Raw genomic sequence first — 21,460 nt, forward strand, 5'->3', positions numbered from 1 at the left:
ACTTGAAAATGTCGAATTTCGTGCCAAATAATGTGTTTTTGCGGGGAATTCTTCTTCATTATTTTAATATGAAGAAAAAAGCAGCCGAAAGTCATCGTATCTTGGTGGAAGTTTATGGTGAGCATGCTCTATCTGAGCGAACGTGCCAGAAGTGGTTTGCACGCTTTAAAAGTGGTGATTTTGGCTTGGAAGACGAAGAACGCGAGGGTGCGCCGCCAAAGTTCATGGATACCGAATTGGAGGAATTGCTCGATCAAGATCCGGCTCAAACGCAAGAAGAGGTTGCAAAAACTTTGGGAGTTGATCAATCAACCATTTCCAAACGTTTAAAAGCCATGGGAATGATCCGAAAGGTAGGCCATTGGGTGCCGTATGAATTGAAGCCAAGAGACGTTGAACGCCGTTTTATGGCATGCGAACAACTGCTTCAACGGCACAAAAGAAAGGGTTTTTTGCATCGAATTGTGACTGGCGATGAAAAGTGGGTCCATTACGACAATCCAAAACGTCGGGCAACGTATGGATACCCTGGCCATGCTTCAACATCGACGTCGGCGCAGAATATTCATGGCCTGAAGGTTATGCTGTGTATCTGGTGGGACCAGCTGGGTGTTGTGTATTATGAGCTACTGAAACCGAATGAAACGATTACGGGGGATGTCTACCGACGACAATTGATGCGTTTGAGCCGAGCACTGCGAGAAAAACGGCCGCAATACGCCGATAGACACGACAAAGTTATTTTGCAACATGACAATGCTCGGCCACATGTTGCACAAGTGGTCAAAACATACTTAGAAACGCTCAAATGGGATGTCCTACCCCACCCGCTGTATAGTCCAGACCTTGCGCCATCCGATTACTATCTCTTCCGATCGATGCAACATGGCCTGGCTGACCAGCACTTCCGTAATTACGATGAAGTCAAAAAATGGATCGATTCGTGGATTGCGGCAAAACCGACCGAATTTTTCACAAAGGGAATCCGTGAATTGCCAGAAAGATGGGAAAAAGTAGTAGTAAGCGATGGACAATATTTTGAATATTAAATTTTTAACCATTTTACGTCAATAAAGTTTCAAATTTCAAAAAAAAACCGCACGAACTTATTCATAGTCCTATTAACATGTTACCATATATCTCCAATACAAATGATAATGAAAATCATATTAAATGAGTAGATATTGTAAATAAACAACACTTGATACAGTTGAAAAATATATAAAATGGCCAGAAATTAAAATTTACTGTTCGTGAAGTTGCAACCGCAAGTTGGTGCCTATATATGATACGCTGAGCTGCAGCAATAACAGCAACTACAACATGAGCAACAATACCGACGTTGTAACACAGCAGGATTCGTATGTTAATAATTTATATACAGTTTCCTGTTAATTCCCAATGCCAATAATTCGAATTGATAATTCAAATAGCAGGGCATACGAGTAGATGGGAAAGCTGAAATATTCACACACACTTACGCCTGAACGCACACGTGAACACCCGCCTGCTGGCACACAAACAAGATGAACACTTAGACACACGTGCTAAATGCAAGCGGTCAAGCGTAGAAATTTGATGTGATTACGAGTCTGAATTCGAATACAACAAATACAAAATATAGCAACAAATAGCAACCGCAAAATGTTGGTATGTATTTTTATCTAAAAGCCATAATTATATATTAATAATAACAAGGACAACAGCTGCAACTAATACCGGCTTACTTTGACAAATATAAAATATTCAAAGCCATTTTAAGTCCAGCATAAAAAATTTTCGGAACAAAATGACAGCAAAGCCGAACCCACATATATGAGCACTGGACGAACAAACCAATGTAAGTATATACTCTCAAATATATTTATTGATATGTATGTGTAAGTATGTAAGTATTTGTGGATCTGCTAACATAATTGGTATGCGTGAGTGCATGTATGAATTCATTTACTCGTCAGGTTTTTCAAATCCAATTAAATTAGTGGGGTTTTAGGAGCTTTAAAGTTAACCTATTAATGTATACATTAATGTGCAACGTGGAATAATGCCAAAATAAATATTAAATCGAATGAAAAACGATAAAACATTAATTGAATTAAAATTTAATTTATTTTGAATGGTATTTGGCATACAGTTGGTGTTTATTTTAAATTTTTTTAGTGACTGAAAACGGGAGGCAAATGCTTCTTAAATAAATTATAGCCATTGCATTTTTAACTGATATAATAACAAAGTAATAACGGGCCGCCGTAGCCGAATGGGTTGTTGTGTGACTGCCATTCGAGAGTGCCTATGCACGAACATCAAATAATAGAAAATGATGTTTCTAATAGCGGTGGCCCCTCGGCAGGTAATGGAAAATAATTTGCCGTTCAGAGTAGGCTTAAAACTGTAGGTGCCTCCATTTGTGGAACAACTTCACACCACAAATAGGAGGAGAAGCTCGGCCAAACACCTAACACAAGTGTACGCGCCAATTACTTATTTTTATTTTTACCATTGAAACCTTAAAAAATTCCTTGTACAAACTTATGCAGAGAGCGGTCCAAAAGTATACGGTTGGGGAATAAGTTCGTAGCGTTTTTACCTACTTTTATTTTTATTAAGCAAAAAACAATAATCATATCAATAAGTCAATAAATTATATATTCGTTATTACTGTTTACAACCTCTTCCCAGCTCCCGACCAAATTTGATGATGTCGTTCCGCCAAAAATCACCCGGTCTGGTGTCAAATAATTTGTTGAGCCAGTTTTTAAGGACCTCTTTGTTATCGAAGCGAACGCCCTTCATATGGTTTAACAGGGAGCGGAAAAGATGGTAATCGATCGGTGCAAGGTCCGGAGAATACGGCGGATGCTGAAGGGCCTCCCATTGGGGTGTGGCTTAGACGACTTGTGCAAAGTAAATAACTCAAATATACAATTAACATAGTTTTGTAGAGCAGAAGGAATTCTACCGAATGAATACTTACTCTTTGCCAAACAGCAAACAAATCGTTGTAAAATAAAAGAAAATATAAAAATGCTATGAATTTATTCCCAAACCCAATACATATACACAGTACGTTCAATAGATATAAATATGTGGTGGCCGTCGTTGCCGAATAACTTGGTGCACCAATACCAGTCGGAAGTGCACGGATCCACTGTGGACGCGAAGAAAACAATTGAAAATATGTTTTCTGTATCGATCGCCTCTCGGCACGCAATGGCAAGTCCCGAGTATATTTCTGTCACGAAGAAGATCGTAAAAAAATCAGCTGTCGTTCGGAAGCGGCTTAAAACTGTAGGCCCATCTAGTGGGGGAATAGTACTAAGATGCACACACAAATTGGAGGAGGAGCTTGGCCAAACACTCAATAAAGTATTTATGCACCAATTATATAATATACTCTCGTATACTCATATACACATATGGATATGCACAAGTACATGCTATATGTATGTACTTATATATACGTTACGGCAAATCAATGAATAGGCAGATACACTTTGACTTCAACTTTCCGTCAACCAACCGTTAACTTAGATCTGTTTGTATGTTTTTTTTATTTTTTATTATTTTTATTATTTTTTATTTGACCTAACCGACTACTCATGCAGGCTTCTACTGTTGCTATGTTTGACGTTCACGGTTTCGGTTCAAACTTTTTCAATAATGGCGTAAAAAATGAAAATTTCTAACGCTTCGAGGCTGTGTAAACATTTAAAGAACAACCAAGAATAGTAATAAAGAAAAAACATTGCGCACAATTTGCTGAACTGTTCATGTTCTGTTAATGTTTTATTCAACGGCAGTACTAACCTTCTGCCATAGCTGCTCACGGAATCCCGTTTCCCTCTTTATATGTAAGAGTGCTTCTCGACTATGCAATAAGTCAATAGAGAAGCTAAGTATGTAGTCGCCTTCGACTAAGCTCTGTCATATTATATGTATGTATCTGTATACTCAAACTTTTAATAGAAAGACAAATTCCTGTCTTTCGCCGTTCGTGCCATAATTTGTCAATTCTAGGCACGCACAGAAATGCAACAAAAGTGAAGTGAAAACAAAAGCCGCGTTAAGGCCAAATACATATAGCACAAAAAAAAATCCACTCGTGCTTAGAAGCGGGAGATGACCCAATGTATATTACATCAAATTAGAAGAACAAATTTCAAAAAATGTGACGCAGATTAAAAACAGTGAGGACACTTGAAGCGAGAGGCGGTGGACGAATAACACAGGCCGACAAAATTTAACCAACATTCAGACCCAGAAACCAGACTATATATTTCCTAAGGTTTATGATGCGCTGAATCCAAATCTGGCCTCAGAATTGCTCTATTAGTTTGAGTTTTCGAGATATCCTAACCTAAAAGTGCAAAAACCCCCATTTTTGCCCATATTTGAGGTTAAGTAGCCTTGCAGATGTTTTCTTTCACCAAAATTAAAGGATGGCATCTTTAAATACAATCCTTCTTTTTTCAAATGGTGTTTTGTTTGCTCAAATATCCCTTTTTTTCGCAGAGATATCGCATTTTGAAATTTTCATGTTTCGAAATTTTCCTACACCTGAAAATCGATTAAGATAACATAGACATGATATATTCGATTACTAATTTTCTTGAATTGAGTCTTATGTTTCTTAAAATTTTGTCTCACACCATAAGTGTGCTGACTCACCACATCCCTACACTATCTAACCTTTGGGTACCGAGTCACACACAGCCCTAACCCCTAGAAACCACCCCTATCATACCGCGAGCAGGCTAACCCACATAACCGCAAGCAGGCTTTCCCACAAACTCCAAATTTACATACTATTAATCCATATATTTCAGGCCCTCAAACCCAAGAAAATTAGTAAGCGACTATATCATGTCTATGTTATCTTAATCGATTTTCAGGTGTAGGAAAATTTCGAAACATGAAAATTTCAAAATGCGATATCTCTGCGAAAAAAAAATGATATTTGAGCAAACAAAACGCCATTTGAAAAAAGAAGGATTGTATTTAAAGATGCCATCCTTTAATTTTGGTGAAAGAAAACATCTGCAAGGCTACATAACCTCAAATATGGGCAAAAATGAGGTTTTTTGCACTTTTAGGTTAGGATATCTCGAAAACTCAAACTAATAAATTAATTTTAGTTATCAATCCGAATTTTGCATGGACAGAGAAGCAGATATTAGTTTAAATTATTTCGGATACTTTTCCTTGTAGACTAGTGTAATTAGAAATGGCGCCAAATGTACAAGCGGTGGTCAACTATGGAAATATATAATATTAAAAATTCCTGAAATTTCCGTCGCAAAATAGTTACGCGTCGTCGCTATTTTATACTTCACGTGCTTACTGCATTTTTGTTAAATTTTTTCATATACGAATTACTTTTGTCATAGACGAATTGGAATTAAACATCTAACCTGCAGTATGAATAAAGATGCGAGCTTAAATTCGATAGTAGATTTTGAACTCACAAAGCCGTATGAAGGCTACGGCAGGAGAGTGCTATAAATATAACCAATATCCTGGATTTTTCTTTCATTTATGTAACTCTAAGGTCCTTACAAATTTTACACTGCAGATAATACTCTTCAAAGAATTTCCTACTAAAGCTGAATTCACTTCGTAAGGAATTATTTGGCAAAATGTACGTTTGATTCGACACCAGTATACATTTTATTTCAAATGCTAGCCTTATGGAACTTGCCGCGAATGCATCTGGGATGTGTTCTTCCAGCCCAATCCGCTTCTCTTCATTAGCTTGCTAGGCGCACTTAACGTACAAAAACCTATAAAAATATTTAATAAAATAAAATGGCTTAGCATCTTTCCGCATGTTTTCGCCTCTCTACTGTTGCTGTTGTGCAGGGCATTGCAAGCAGAATGCCAGTCGCTTGCTTTATTATTGGCAATGCTCGTATTTGAGTAAGTAAAACTAATTAGAATTATCTTGAGTGTTTTACTAACGTTTTATTACCGATATTAAAAAGTTATCGGGTGCTACCGTCAGTGAAACCACCATAACCATCCGCTCCTACGTGCGTATGGATGCTATGGCTAGGCAAAAGTTGCACAACAAATTTTAATTAAAGCTGCCGTGTACTTGTGTGACATTTCGGGGAGCAGAATTTTCGATAAACCCACCGATATTATTATTGATATGGCTTTTTTTTTTCTTTTTCCCATGCGCAGGGGATAATTTTAATAGTTTACAGCCATGCTGATGGAGTTTTTATTTCATAAAATTAATCAGCTAAGCATCGAAGATTTTTCGTTCCAACAAGACGGCGCACCTTGTCATACAGCACGCATAACAATCGATATATTGCAACATTTAATCCACCACTAACGCTAGACAGCCAAATTGGACTAACCAAATGGACCATATAAATCGTAGCCGCGCCGGACATACATGTACCGGATAAAAAAAAAAAAAATAATTGGCGCGTACACTTCTGTTAGGTGTTTGGCCGAACTCCTCCTCCTATTTGTGGTGTGCGTCTTGATGTTGTTCCACAAATGGAGAGACCTACACTTTCAAGCCGACTCCGAACGGCAGACATTTTTATGAGGAGCTTTTTCATGGCAGAAATACACTCGGAGGTTTGCCATTGCCTGCCGAGGGGCGACCGCTATTAGAAAAATGTTTTATTTATTAATTTTGCTTTCACCGAGATTCGAACCAAGGACCTCTCTGTGAATTCCGAATGGTAATCACGCACCCACCCGTTCGGCTACGGCGGCCGACGTTTCAACATTCAACAAATAAATACCATGAATTTATCTACTAGATTATAAACAAATTCATTCCATCAATATTTCTATTTATATTATCTCGCTCTCACAAAGACACCCTGTACAAAATTATGTTTACGTTCAAAATTTGTATACTATTTATAAAATTGTATGCCCTTAAATATTATACAAAACCCCTGAATCGATATTTTAGGGCTAATCCCTTGGCCTTTATTGGTTAACTTACAAGTCTTGGCTTATGTTCTACTAGGTTTTATATATTTCTTTTAACTTATTGTACGATTCGGTTCTAAAGCTTTCTTTAGTTTGTTTGGCTCCGAAAAACTCAATTTTTTGGTTCTCTTCTCCCAAAGATATTCGACTATATTGAGATCAGGTGTTTAGAGTAGCTTAGCAACCATAGAGGTGTTTCGGGTAGTTGTCCTGATAGAAAGCAAAATTGTGCAATATACCCAACCGTTCGGCACTTCGCGTAACGTTATTTATTTACGTCAGTCTACAGAAAATGTTCTTATAGACTATTTTACTTAATTAAATATGGTAAACAGATCAAGCTTAAATTTCACAATATTATCATTAAAGTTAATGATGTTACAATAATTGTTACACAATCACGCAGTTCGCACAATAGGTTCATTAAATGCATAATTAGTGGTATTATTAGAAATATTAAATAAACGATTAATTCTTAGACTACAAAAATAAATATGACTTTGAAATAATACATGACTTAATAATTCCTTACAATCGATATTAACATTAATGATATTATAGGCAAAGATTATTGAGAAGTACATTCGTCTATCATGTAATTACTGTAAGCCAAGTAATTTACGGCGACTTATAACTGGTAATTATTTAGCTATTATCTTTCTAAACAGTTGGTTTAAACAGCTGACGCACGTTTCGTGTTTTGTTTCACTGTCAAACATCTTTAGTTTGGTCTATAATTTAATCGTGAATCGTCTTACAAACGAACAACGATTGCAAATCATTGAATTTTATTATAAAAATGCGTGTTCGGTTAAGAAAGTTTATCGCGCGCTTCTTTCATTTCATGGCCAGTTTAATCGACCCACTGAAGCGGTTATTCGAGCTATTGTGACTAAATTTAGAACCAAATTTACATTATTGGACATCAAACCACCAACACGCTTACGTAGAGTGCGAACTGAAGAAAATATCGCAGCTGTATCGGCCAGTGTTTATAATGACCATCAATTATCGATTCGTCGCCGTTCGCAGTAATTGGGCCTCTGTTACTCAACAACGTGGAAAATTTTGCGAAAGGATTTAGGTGTGAAGCCTTTCAAAATACAGCAGGTGCAAGAATTGAAACCGAACGACCTACCGCAACGCAGAATTTTTGGTGAATGGGCTCTTGGAAAGTTGGCCGAAGATACCTAGTTTAAAGTTCACTCACTTTAGCGAAACAGCCACACCTTTATTTAGAAAGCTATAGCAAGATATCATTTCCGCGTTAATAGATGAATGCTTAGATACATAGGCCATTTCATTCCGTGCGCAACATTACCTTAAAGGATGTTCAGATATTGAGATTTATTATAATTTCCCTTCCTTTTGGTTGTTTAAGTATATTTTGAGATCGTGACGTCAAAGCGAATTCGGAAGGGGCAATCTCTTATTCTATAATTCTTGCTTTTGTATAATGATTCGTTTTGACATGAATTCTCCGATTTTTTTATTTATCAGTATAAAAGCGTTGAATGTACTAAATACAAGTTTTGTATGTGATTAAATTGAATACAATAAAAATAAATCTGGAAAGATAATGCTTTTAATCGCTTCGAAAATCTGTATTAAAATTAAATGTTGAGTACTTACGATTAAGCGTATCTACTACTGTACATATGACTCCCATAACTGAGCCTATTAATGATGCGGTGAAAAATGTACACACTCTACCTCGCGCACGTATTTAAAAAGAAGCAAAGCAATAAAATCATTCGCACAAAGTAGATGTAACATCAGCATGGACATGATTGTCGTCTTCGGTCATTCCATTTGTGAACCAAGAAAAAAATGGCAATGAAATCAGCAGTAAGCAGAGCCAAACGCCTTGTGGATGAATGCCAATTCTTTCTCGTTTGGCCATTCTTATCCGTTTTAAATGTCGAACTGCACAATGATTGCTTCGAATGCAGCTGCACTGATGTCTTTGGCTCAACTGGCAGTACAACTATTTCTGCTCCAGGTAAAAGCAGTCACCCCGAACAACACACCGCAGAATCACCAGGATTAGAATGGAACTATACGTAAAGTAGTTCAGCGGGAAGATATAACAAATGACATTTTCGCACAGACCATTTATAAAACGGACGGCATAATTTTTAAAATGCATGAATAAACCAGCCAGCGATTAGAATGTTATACAGATACATACCGCTGCGGACGATTTTACAAATTCACACGTAGCAGCAGTGCGCGATCTAGAAATTTATATTCCTCTCACTGAAAGGTGCTGAATGTCAAATTTAAATTATGCATAAATACGTCGAAATGGCGCCATTGCATTGGTGCTCATATTCACACAGTATGTACTTGAATACATAAATTTACTAGGTGTGGCGATTAAGTTCCGGGATAAAATAGAATCAAACTACGTTACGATCAAAACTTTTATATCAACATTAATCAATAATAATGCCCTGAAGCAAATCTGTTCAAAGTTTTCGCCAAAAACCCTTGCACAATTAACAACAAATATGTAGTCGGTGCATTGTCCTAACGGAAGATCCCGTTGTTGAGGCGCGGAATATGGGTACCCGCAACCACTTCGGGAGCCAACATAAAATTGCCTATTCGGCAACATTGTTTCAGTTGCAGCTTACGCGATGTACAGAGGTTCGGCCAACATTCGACGGTTAACCAAGCTCTTAGAGGTTTTGAAGGAATCAGCTGATTAGCTGACGTAACCGTGGCCATACAGCGGTTTATTAAGAAAATATTGAGATTGTGCTGGTGATATAGGAAAACAAATACACACAACCTTCGCTCATGTTACTTACTTCCCGTCTGAATAACGATTAATTAGACAAGTGTTAGAATGCGTGAGGAATGAGCGGGTAGAATTCTGCTGCCGAGTACCTGGTGACGTGACAGCCGAAGTCGCTCTCACAATTCTGCTTCGGATGGCCAAAACCGGCAATCATCCTTGGTAGCTTAGACTTCCTTGTTTTCAATGGTCGCACGGGTTTTATTTGCGAGTATTTCGATTTCGTGAAGTACACATCGAAATCGGACGCGTCAAGATCTTTTAAATTATATCATGAGAATTAATCAGTTAAAATGGCAGAATATATATAGATATTCAAATTATCATGGGCAAAAAGTAAGGTGAATTTGGTTGTAAAATGAAAAATCTTTATTTATTCTTGTAAATCAATTTCATCTCCTTCAAAATAGTCCCCTCTCGATGAAATACACTTATGCCAACGATTTTTCCAATCCCCGAAACATGCCAACTAGTCCATTTCCGGTATAGCCATCAGCACCTTCTTCGATTCAGCTTTTATCTCCTCAATCGACTCGAAACGCGTTCCCCGGAATGGTCTCTTGAGTTTTGGGAATAGCCAGAAGTCACACGGAGCCAAGTCAGGCGAATACGGTGGTTACGGAACGACATGCGTGGAATTTTTGGCGAAATGGTCGCGAAGAACGAGTGCAGTGTGCCAAGAGTTGTTGGCCCATAATTCTGGTCTTTTTAGACGAATTGCTTCACGTAAACGACGCATAACGCTCAAATAATATTCCTTATTAACAGTTTGGCCAGGTGTAAGGAATTCATAGTGCACCACACCACGAAAATCGAAAAAAACTGTCATCATGACCTTTATTTTTGAACGAGTTTGACGTGCTCTTTTCGGTCTGGCCTCGCCTTTAGCACGATATTCGCTTGATTGGTCGGTTGTTTCAGGGTCGTAAGCATAAATCCAAGTCTCATCTCCCGTTATGATGCATTTGAGCTTGTCCTGATAGTCTGAAAGCCTTGTTTCACTCACATCAACGCGACGACTTTTTTCCAAGAAATTGAGAGTTTTCGGTACCAAACGAGATTTGACTTTTCGTGGGCCCAAATGGTCTTTCAAAATGGTATTCACAGATCTTTCTGATATTCCGATCATATCAGTAAGGTCTTTAACAGTCAACCGATGATTTTTGAGCACTAACTCCTTCACTTTATTGACGTGTTGGTCATCTGTTGACGTCGATGGTCGTCCGGAGCGCTCCAAGTCATCAACACGTTCTCGACCCTCTTTGAAGTCTTTGTACCACTTATAAACATTTTTCTGCGACATGGTCGAATCAACAAATGTCTTCTGCAACATGCTAAACGTTTCCGCAGCCGAAATTTCATTCCGCAAAAAAAAATTTGATGGCATTTCTCTGCTCAATCAAATCAGACATTGGAAAAATCGAAAAATGCACTCTTGGTCGTTTGGTAAACACAAGCGTAAATATATTACTGATAATGACATTCACATGAAAGTTGGCCCAGATGTTATTAACAGTGCTGCCAACTCATGAAAAAAATAACTAGAGCGAAATTTTTATCCCGCGAAGTTTGACAAATAAATTCCCCTTACTTTTTGCCCACAGTAGTACACACATTATTTCCTACCACGTCATCCACTTTAAATTCACTTGTGCTTCCGCAATTTAGTACGCGGCATTTCGTTTTCATTAGTTTCTCTCACAAAACACAATATTCCCAAGCCCTTCAGTGAATTTTCTCAAAGAAGTAATTTCGCATTCTTTTGTTGGAAAGGATCCTGACGTCAGGCTGGTCAAAATCGCAAAAAGTAAAGTAACTGTTTTGGGAAGACACCACCTTCAGTATGCAAACCCTCTTGGTGTTGTGGAATTTCTTCTAATATAACCACTGCAAATAATAGAACAGTCAGATGAAAGCGCGTTGCGTCAAATGATTTCGCCTTGATTTTGACAGTTTACCCCGTCAAATCAAAACAAAAAAAATGCAAGAAAATTTTGCATTTCTCAGAGGTATTTGTAGGTTAGTGCATGGTTAACATTCAGAAGTGGTAGGTTCGAATCTCTGTGTATAAAACATCAAATGATGAAAACAGTTTTTCGAATAGTAGTCGCTCCATGCCCCGCTCCATGAAAGAGCTCCCCATAAAAAATCATCTGCCGTTCGGAGTCGGCTTAAAACTGTAGGTGCCTCCATTTGTGGAACAATATCAAGACGCACGTTACGAGGAGGAGCTTGGCCAAACTTTTCTGTGCAGTAAATGCATTTGCTGTCGCTTTTTATAAAATTTCAATATACTTAATTTTAATTTTTATTATCCGAATAAATATTTGTATTCTTTAGTATTTCGTTGGTGTTTAAGTTGTTAGTTGTTTGTTAAATTAGGACAATTATCTTTTGAAAGTGCTATTTACGTTATGTTTTCTGTGTGACTGTTTGTTTGTATGTAAATATATATATATTCCGTACAGCTACTCTGACGAACTTGTAAACACAGATAAAAAAAATCAGCTGAACAATGCCACGTTCATAGAAAATGCCACACATTCGCCTTGTAGAAAAACAATAGTTTGAGAAAAGAAAACGAAAATAAATGCGACGTTATTGGAAAGCGGCATAAGTGTTAATAAACGAAATCAATTATACATTCACATGCATGTATGCACAGACACACACATATGCGCATATATAAATTCAAGACAAATTGAAATTGTTAAACGATGAGGCGTGTACGCAAGGCTTGTTGCACGACGTGTCAGGATAAATGTATGGTATACGAGTATATCAGACTCGTGCCTGCCTATGAGGGGCGATGCCATTGAGGCGTCAGCGAAATACGCAGTAAGTAATACCACAGGTCAACACAAACTGCTTCCGCTTAGCGATCCATCACTTTTGCCCCACTTAAAGGTCCGTGAAAGTGCCAACTAATTAAAATTTCAAACCGCTGTTTTTATGATTTGAATTATTCATTGGCATTTGTGGTTGAAACTTCTTTCTTTTCAATTTGTTTGCTCACTGTCGAGTAATTTTCGTACAAGCGTTTCCATATACACCACGTACATATGTATTAAATTTCCTGTTTTCTGTTATAACTCATTCGCCCCTTCACTCGTTGGATTCGTTACGTGAAAGGCAATTCTATCTATAGGTTGGAACATGTTAGAACCCTCAAAGGAAAACGCTTTGACGACTGTGGGCGTGAGATAAACAAATTAAAACATATGTACAATAAAAGTTTTATTGTTATTTTTTTCAGTTTGGACTTTATGTCGGTGAATATTTTTGTACACGTCATTTTAATACGCAATCTTATTTCCTTCCCGGATAAGTTTTTAAGTATTTTCTGCCAAATACACCGCTCCTGTCGCCTGCTTATCTCAAGTGCGATCGTTCGCTATGAACTCTTTACGACGCTTTCTAATGCAAAGCACTGGCCCACTTCATGCCCATCCTAAATGTATGTGCATATTTGTCTGCTGTCTACATAATTTATCTCCCCTCACGTCGATGAATTGGTTAACTGCCTGTTTGTCTGCCTTGTATGCCGCAAGTTGCGACGCAGCTTGTCACTGCAATAATTTAACTCACTTAGTCTGCCACCACTTTAGTTTGCAGCTCGCAATTCGCTCTTTTTCACATTTCCATTGACCTTTTCCCTCACTTATATATATTCCTTTCCTTTAACTTATTTACTTAACTTCTTCGCACACAGTTCGTATCTGACTCCATCCCAGAATTTTTTTTCCTTTTTTCCTCCATGCGACGGCATTTTGTTGTGCGTTTTGTCTGTTTATTTATTTAGCTCTTATCTCTCTAGCGTACTTGTCGGCAGTCGCGTGCCTCACTCGCTGTCGCGCATAAATATTAAATTCTGATTTATTTCCTTTATATCCTGTAGTATCTCGCCAATATCATTGTGGATGCAGTCTGTCGATCTCACTATGTTGACTGTGTCAATGTGACACACTGGCCGCTGTCCTCAATATGGTGCGCATTATGCTCGGCAATGCGATGAGCGAGAGCTCCTGCCTACCATCACTTTCTGCTTATTTGTTCTTTGCAACAGCATTGCTATCTAGTTTTCTAAGGAAAATAAGCTAAAGTTTTTAAAAGCCACGCGCTGTTGCCCTTGATTTTTTCCCAGACTTTTTTCTTTTATTTTCTTCATACACTTTTTCCCTTCTGTCAATGCGCTGCCTTAAGCTTTTCGTACTCTGAAAATTTTTCATTCGTTAGCCACAGATTCACTGCCTTTGGTGTGGGTGAAGAATATGGCCATTATTTTCTAACTCCCACTCAAACACTACTTGGCTACACTGATTTGATTCACCATAGATATCCTTATTGTTCTTATTGTCAGATGCGTGCCTCTACTCATTTTCAAATCGGATTTCCCTCTTGTTTAGTCTATTCTTGTGCGAAAAACTTATCTCTCGTGAACATTCCGCCCTTAACTGAATTATTTCACATTATTGAATTTTTCGAATTGACAATTGGCTTGCGCTGGGGCCAAAGGCGACAAAAAGTGATACGAAAATTTAGTTGAGCTCGCGAAGAAGACCTATGTGCATAACTATATACTCGTACATAGTATGTAAAATGATAAATAATGAACCTTTCAAAATAAAAAGCCGAGTTTTATTTGACTTTAAGACTGCAAAATTGCGCAAAATAATCTGTGAATGAAAATAAGAAAGGGAAATTCCAATAACAATTTTCATTAATTTCCCTTCCAGGGAAAGAAAAGAATAAATTTGCCCTAATCCAGGCGGAGCTGAACTTCTTTTGCCTAGCTAATATTCTGAGCAATTGGCTCAAAATTTTGTATTATAGTAGGATATATGCATACTAGGGCGGGTCAATTTAAAAATCGCTCATTGCACTGTGAAAATCGTATTCTAGGGATCAAAATAAGAAACTTTGCCGAAGGAACCATACCTCTAAATCGAATTTTGATGCCCCCCAATTTGGGTCGAACTTTTGGGTAGGGGCAAATTTTGAAAAATCCCACTTTGACCTATTTAGAGTGCTCCAATCGAGTCCAAATGTATGACCGACCCCCACTAACTTTGGACGACCGATCCACCTATGCCAGTGGCACACGCCCTGGAACTCCCCTGGGGGGATCCCCATACAATCATTTCAAAATATCACCATTTTTGGCCTTTACATGAAAAAATCAGCTAAATGGCTATGGTCTTTCTTTATTTTTATTTATTTATAATAATAATATCTATTTTTTCTCTTAAGAAATTTATTTAGTCAGAACATATGTAAATGAAAAAATTAATTTAAGTGAGTTATAGAAAATAAACTAAAAAGTTCGACCCAAATTGGGGGACATCAGAATTCGTTTTAGAGGCATGGTTCCTTCGGCAAAGTTTCTTATTTTGATCCCTAGAATATGATTTTTACAGAGCAATGGGCGATTTTTTTGCCTCCCCACAAATCGACCCGGCCTAATGCATACACACATATGTATGTATATGATTTGCAAAGTTCGGAAACAAATTTGAGCAAAGTAAACTTTTTTAATTTTTCTTTTTAAATAAACTTTATAATCTCCTGTAGGCACCCACAATAAAAGTTACAGTTGCTTCACCTATAGACAAGTCAGACTATAGAAGCCAAAGGCAATAATTAAGTATAAGGACAGCTAGGAAATGAGTTGGTAAGAACCACAATGCATTAAAGACTTGCTCAAATTCAATAAACAAATTGTACATAATTTTACAATTTCTTTACTATATAGTTCTAAATATAAATAGATTATCATCAATTCCTTTTGTCCCGAATGGAAATTAGGGCCCGCAGCGTCTGTCTCGGAGCGAGCGGTTTCCAAAAGGCGGCTGTTCTTCAGGTTAGAAGCGGCCTCACGCTATTGAGTATCTGCTCATCACACGCATAGAGATCCAGTTCTACCTTAGGTATGCAACTTATGGATGTACTCCACGTTTTTCGAACTAAAAACATTAATTTACACCCGGGAAGAATACAGTATCAAAGTGGTACTCACAGAAATGTGGAAAATCCGCTTGCTATGGCAGCATCCACGTCAGATTTCGAGGTGCAGAATTTGTGTTTATATGGAAATAACTAAGCAGAAAGCATTAAATTCGGTCCGAATCGAACTTCATATTTGTACATTCTCGCGCTAATTTTGGTAAAATTTGATTTGGGCAAGCTGTCAAAACATGTAGACATAGACAATGCTGGAACTGTAGCTTGTAACATCAGACGGATGGACGGAACCTTAGTAAATAAAACAATGGCGGAGACCGTAGCTGAATGAAGATCAAAGAAAACTTTTAATAGCAGTGGAGACCGGCTTAAAACTGTATGTCCTCCCATTTGTGGAATAACATTAAGATTAAGAAATAGGAGGGTATAAGCACCAGTTACAAGTAAAGTACCTCTTTATTATCGAAGGCAACGCTCTTCATATCATTGGACAGGGAGCGGAAAAGAGGGTAATCGATCGGTGCAAGGTCCGAAGAATATGGCGGAAGCTGAAAGACCTCCCATTCGAGCTCTTGAAGTGCGGCTTTGACGGATTGTGCAACATGGGGCCTGGCGTGGTCGTGAAGGAGAATGGTTTGACCATGTCGATCAGGTCTTTTCTGTCGAATAGTCTCATTCACGCGGTATTGCTGGGCAATGTAGAGGTCCTTGTTGACCGTGGCATTTTTTTCGAGCATTTCTCAGTGCACCATGCCCTCCCAGTCCCTCCAAACACATATCATGATCTTCTTCGGGTGAAGATCCGTCTTGACTCTCGTCTTTGGCGTAACTCCTGAAGCCACTCACTTCTTTCTTGGCTTAAAATTGATGTATAGGTACCATTTCTCATCTCCCGTGACGATTCGGCACAAAAAGCGCTGTTTATGACCGCGTGTTGCTCAATGGCGGGCGGGATGCTGAGAAGCAATTTCAATTTCTTTGTTTTTTTTTTCATTGAGCTCGTAAGATACCAAGCTTCTAACTTTTCGGACTTTCACATTGACTGATTTGGCGACCGTTCTCCTTCAAAAGTGATTTGAAACGTTCTTCATCGAATTCAGAAGGGCTTCCGCTGCAGGACATGTCATCGACTTCAAAGTCACCATTTCTGGACCTTGCAAACCATTTCCGTGCTGTAGACTCGCCTATCACACCTTCTCCATACACGTCGCAAATGTCCTGGATTGCTTGGACAGCTTTTTGACCTCGATGAAAAGGTGTCGACCAAAGAAGAGCAAGTATCGAAAATGTTAGTTTTTGCCTCCTGGGTATTCCATTTCTAAACCTCAAAACTAATTAAAAATTAAATAACTCAAAAATACAAGTAATATTGATTTGTGGAGCAGAAAGGGTCCTATCGAATGAAAAGTTACCCTTTGCCAAACACCAAACAAATCATTGTAAAATAAAAGAGAGTGTTAAAGCGCTACGAACTTACTCCCCAACCCAATACATACATATAAATAAAAAAATTTACGAGGTTTTATTTGATCTGAATAATATTTATGTCGAAAAGAAATGAGGTTGGGAACAAAATTGTATTAAGTAATTATTATTAGTATTAGTTTTCGCGACCTCGCCCATTTTTCAAAATTTTACTTCCGTCTTATTTTTGTTTTGGTCTCATGATACGCTCATTTTTAATAATAAACTACCGTGAACAACGAGTTATCCGGGTACTAGGTTTTAATGAAATATATTAATTCTATCGGACAGACATAGCCAAATCGTCTCCTCTCAACAGGCTGAGCATTTTGGTATATAAGTATATGTTTACGTCTATGTGTATCTCGATTCCTTTATGCTGTTACATAAACCGATAAGTGAACAAACTTACATGTGGCCGCCACAAATAAAATTGTTTATCTGGATCGTTCTCAATTCCGCCATTCTGGTCCAAACAAGTGGTGAAATGCATTAGTACATTAGCTCCGCCAGGCATAAAAATAAAAAAATTGGGCTGTAGAAAAGGAGAAAAATATAGCATAATTCTTGTTTAGGTAAACACCGCAACCTAACTGTAAAACCTTCAACATTCTGTTAGATACCTTTTCCCTTATTGAGAAAATAAATTTTGTATCGCTCAAGATCGCTTAGTTATGTGCTATACGACTACAGATTTAATTTAAAAACATTTATTAGTCCACCGAGACTCTTTTCAGAAAACTAAAGTGAAGTGAAATCAATATTTCATTTCCTGCCGTGGGTATTTTTAAACAATCCTGAGATTAACGTACAATGCTAATGCGGTTCAAAAGAGGGATCAATTGTAATATTGTACATAAGTACAAAGTGTTTGTTTGCACTTACATACATACATACATACATACATACATGCATACATACATACATGCATACATATGTACATATATACAATATACATATTCACCAATTTCACATCCGTCAAGTTTTGAACGCTGCACGATACTTCGAGAGTTCAGCAAATGCAATCAAAAGTTCGAAAAGATAAATTGTGAGAATTGAACTTTCTACATATTATTTTTACCAAGCAAAAAGTTATATAACAAAAAAAGTGGTGACATCAAAAATACGAACAATAACGTGTTTGTGCTGAATTTTTCACGAATAAGAACAAAATCAAACTGGATTGATTTTTGCACAACTGTCAGCAAAACTCTCTATCAAGTATGTAGTTTCGAATTTAATACACTTGTGCTTTTTGAGGTGAAAGCACAAAAGGAAAATACCGGTTAGAGGGCGTGCGAGATTTATGTAAAATCTAAAAATCGCACTCTCCGGTGGCGGTGGGTTGAGAATTCAATAGGATACGCAAGGATGAATATGAAGATAAATAGGCCGCCGGAAAATGTCGCCAATAACAACAAAAGCCACCCACAATAAGAGTTTCATACCAATACAACTAAAGATAAAAAACCACTGTCGAAAATTTTAACAAGCGCCTTAAAGTACAAAGTGATGAGCGTACTTTAGTCAGATTTTCACGAAAATGAAATCTTGTGTAATAGAGCAACAATTTTGTCTATATCAACGCGCTGTAATGACTAAAATGCCTTTGAGCTGCAGCTTCTTGAAATTGAGAATGAGAGCGGCAAGTGCTTGCTTATACTTTTGACTGACTGGCAAAGTTCTAATGCGATATGCTACAATGAAAAGTAGTACACACCGATGAAGCCTTCAAAATAATTTATTCCCAGTCATGGCAATGACGGATATGCAGATGGATTCTTAAAGAAAATGTAAACGACAAGCTGAACATACCGATGTGAACAATGGCATGAGTATTCTACGTAAATTCGCCAAAGCAAACCATTTGCCACAGCAACGCGAAGAGTTTAAAACAACAAATGGATGGAGAAAGTGACGCGATGCTAAACTTCTTACTAAATGCTTGATGCTTCAAATTAAAAAGATTCTAATTAATATTGAAGTACCCTACATTTAGAGAAATAAACATAACGATAAGCAGTACCGCAGATAACGAAAGAAAATATCACTGACGCATTTACGTTACTCAGTGCAAGTAGCCATCTTATCCTTTTTTGGGTTTCAACGCCTTCACCTCTCTATAGCTAAGTCAAGTGCTGACACTGTTGCACACTGATTTCGTTTTTCAAATTGAAATTTCATGCCCTTTGGCTTGCTGAGAAAGCATTTTCTAGTCACGCGCACAAAAGTTCGACCTGCCTAGATTGTCTTCTGTTAACGATAATAATAGAGAAATCATTAAATGAATAATTCTCTATCGCAGTATCTCAAAGCAATATTATATTTTCTTACTTAGCATATTGCAGGACATTCGTATGGAGTTTAGGTGTCTCGGTAAAGAAACAAGGGATAGTTACTGCTATCATAAAATACATAAATTTTAAGAATAATCTTCAAGGTTGAATGACTACCGTCAAATGCTATGAGCAAATAAATTTACGAAGTATTCAAAGATGTTGGTTAGTAACAATAAGTTATTGTGGACACGATTTTGAGCTCGGTAGAAATGAGTGCAAGTACTTTGTTTATTTATTTGTTACTAGGAATGCTGTATTCCACTGTAAGTATTAATCGATTTCTAAATAGTGGTAAATATATTGTGACGAATCATGAACATTCGCGAAACCCCTGGAAACAATACCAAGTGAATGAGAAACTAAACAAAACATGAATACCAGGCGACAAGTTTCCAGAAAATTCGAGTTGTCATACCTAGAAATTACGCTGCTTGTTTAGCACATGTAAAGGGTGTTTCTTTAGCTGCATGAGAACTATCCATATATATTGATGACTATGGTTTGACAGCTGAAAATGGCAAAATGTATCGACATTTCTGTTCTGTATGGTTTAGCAAGACACCATGAACCATTTAATGCCAGTACAACGCCTCCAAATTGTGGTAATTTACTTTGGAAAATAAAAAAAATTTGTTCGCTAAGTTCATAGAGCACTGGCGACATCATCGGTTCTTATTTCCTTCGCAATGAGGAAAGAGTTGCCGTTACGGTGAATGGCGAGCGGCATGCTGACTGAATTTTTGTTTTCAAAAATGAATCAGCTAAACATCGTCGGCATTTAGTGTCAACAAGATGGCGCAAACAGTGCGCCTAAAAATCAACTTATTGAACTGATCGAGTGGACATATAACTCGTAGCTGCGACGGACATATGCCGGATATCATACTCAAAAAATAAATGCCATGAAAATATCTACCTTTTTTCTGTGTTTGGCCGAGCTCCTCCTCCTATTTGTGCTGTACGTCTTTATGTTGTTCCACAAATGGAGAGACCTACAGTTTTAAGCCAACTCCAAACTGCATACTTTTTATGAGGAGCTTTTTCATGGCTGGTTTGCCATTGCTTGCCGGGGGGCGACCGTTATGAGAAAAAAAATGTTCCTTATTTTGATGGTTCAAAGAGATTCGAACCTACGTTCTCTCCGAATTCCGTATGGCCCAAAAATATTTCTTTTTTTTATCATTTACAGTTCTCAAGTTAAAAAAGCACCCATATGTGTATAAGCAAAGGTGCATGGGCTTAAGGTATTAAGTTTTAAACTGAACGTGTGAACAAGTAAACGTAAAAAGAGGTCTTAAGGGGAATGATTAAGTATTGAAAGTAAATAAAGCCAACAAGTTGTGGTGCCATTAAGAATATTTTTCACGCTTCAACGTGTAAATTATTACTTATATTTTATAGCCTAATTCGGCAATGTGAAAGTATCTGCCTTTGGCCTTTGGCATCTTCAAAAACGACAATTAATATAAGCTGAAGGTAATGTTTTGCAACAATTAGCTAACTCTGTGTTTCAATATAACAACAACTGTGAACTTATTCGAGAGATTTTAAAAGCGTGATAAATAGTTGGAGGCATACCTTCATCATAGAATATTTCACGTAAGATAAGGTTGACGTAGCAGCTGGAAACTCTGCCCACATAGACGGCAGTCCCGAAGACGCAGGGCATGTTCTTTTCAATTGTTCTGATTTTTGTCGGCTGATTTGCAGTTATGTGTCCCACAAATGTCAAAACCCATTCAAAGCAAACTGAAATAATTCAGCGGGGTTGTATTACTGACACTAATACAAAAAAACTACAAGTTACATGAAATCGTGAGCAGTGCCAAAGATTAGTGCATACACAAGATTAATCACCGTATCAATCATATTTGACACTTGTGAACTAGACGGCAGTAGGACACAAACATATGAGCAATGGATCACGTAAAGG

At 37.6% G+C, this 21,460-nt stretch overlaps 1 protein-coding gene across 1 annotated transcript in view; it reads left to right on the forward strand.

Annotated features, from left to right (window-relative positions):
- The first annotated feature begins 1,134 nt into the window (after positions 1 to 1,134).
- Positions 1,135 to 21,460, forward strand: part of LOC128863570 (protein O-mannosyl-transferase TMTC2) — a 204,279-nt gene continuing 183,953 nt past the window's right edge. The window contains exons 1-2 of the mRNA XM_054102793.1: positions 1,135 to 1,650; positions 1,707 to 1,840. The gene's annotated coding sequence lies outside the window, so the exon portion shown is untranslated. The remainder of the gene's footprint in view (positions 1,651 to 1,706; positions 1,841 to 21,460) is intronic.

This window comes from Anastrepha ludens, chromosome 5 (assembly GCF_028408465.1).
Source record: "Anastrepha ludens isolate Willacy chromosome 5, idAnaLude1.1, whole genome shotgun sequence".
In the NCBI taxonomy this organism is placed as follows: Eukaryota; Metazoa; Arthropoda; class Insecta; order Diptera; family Tephritidae; genus Anastrepha; species Anastrepha ludens.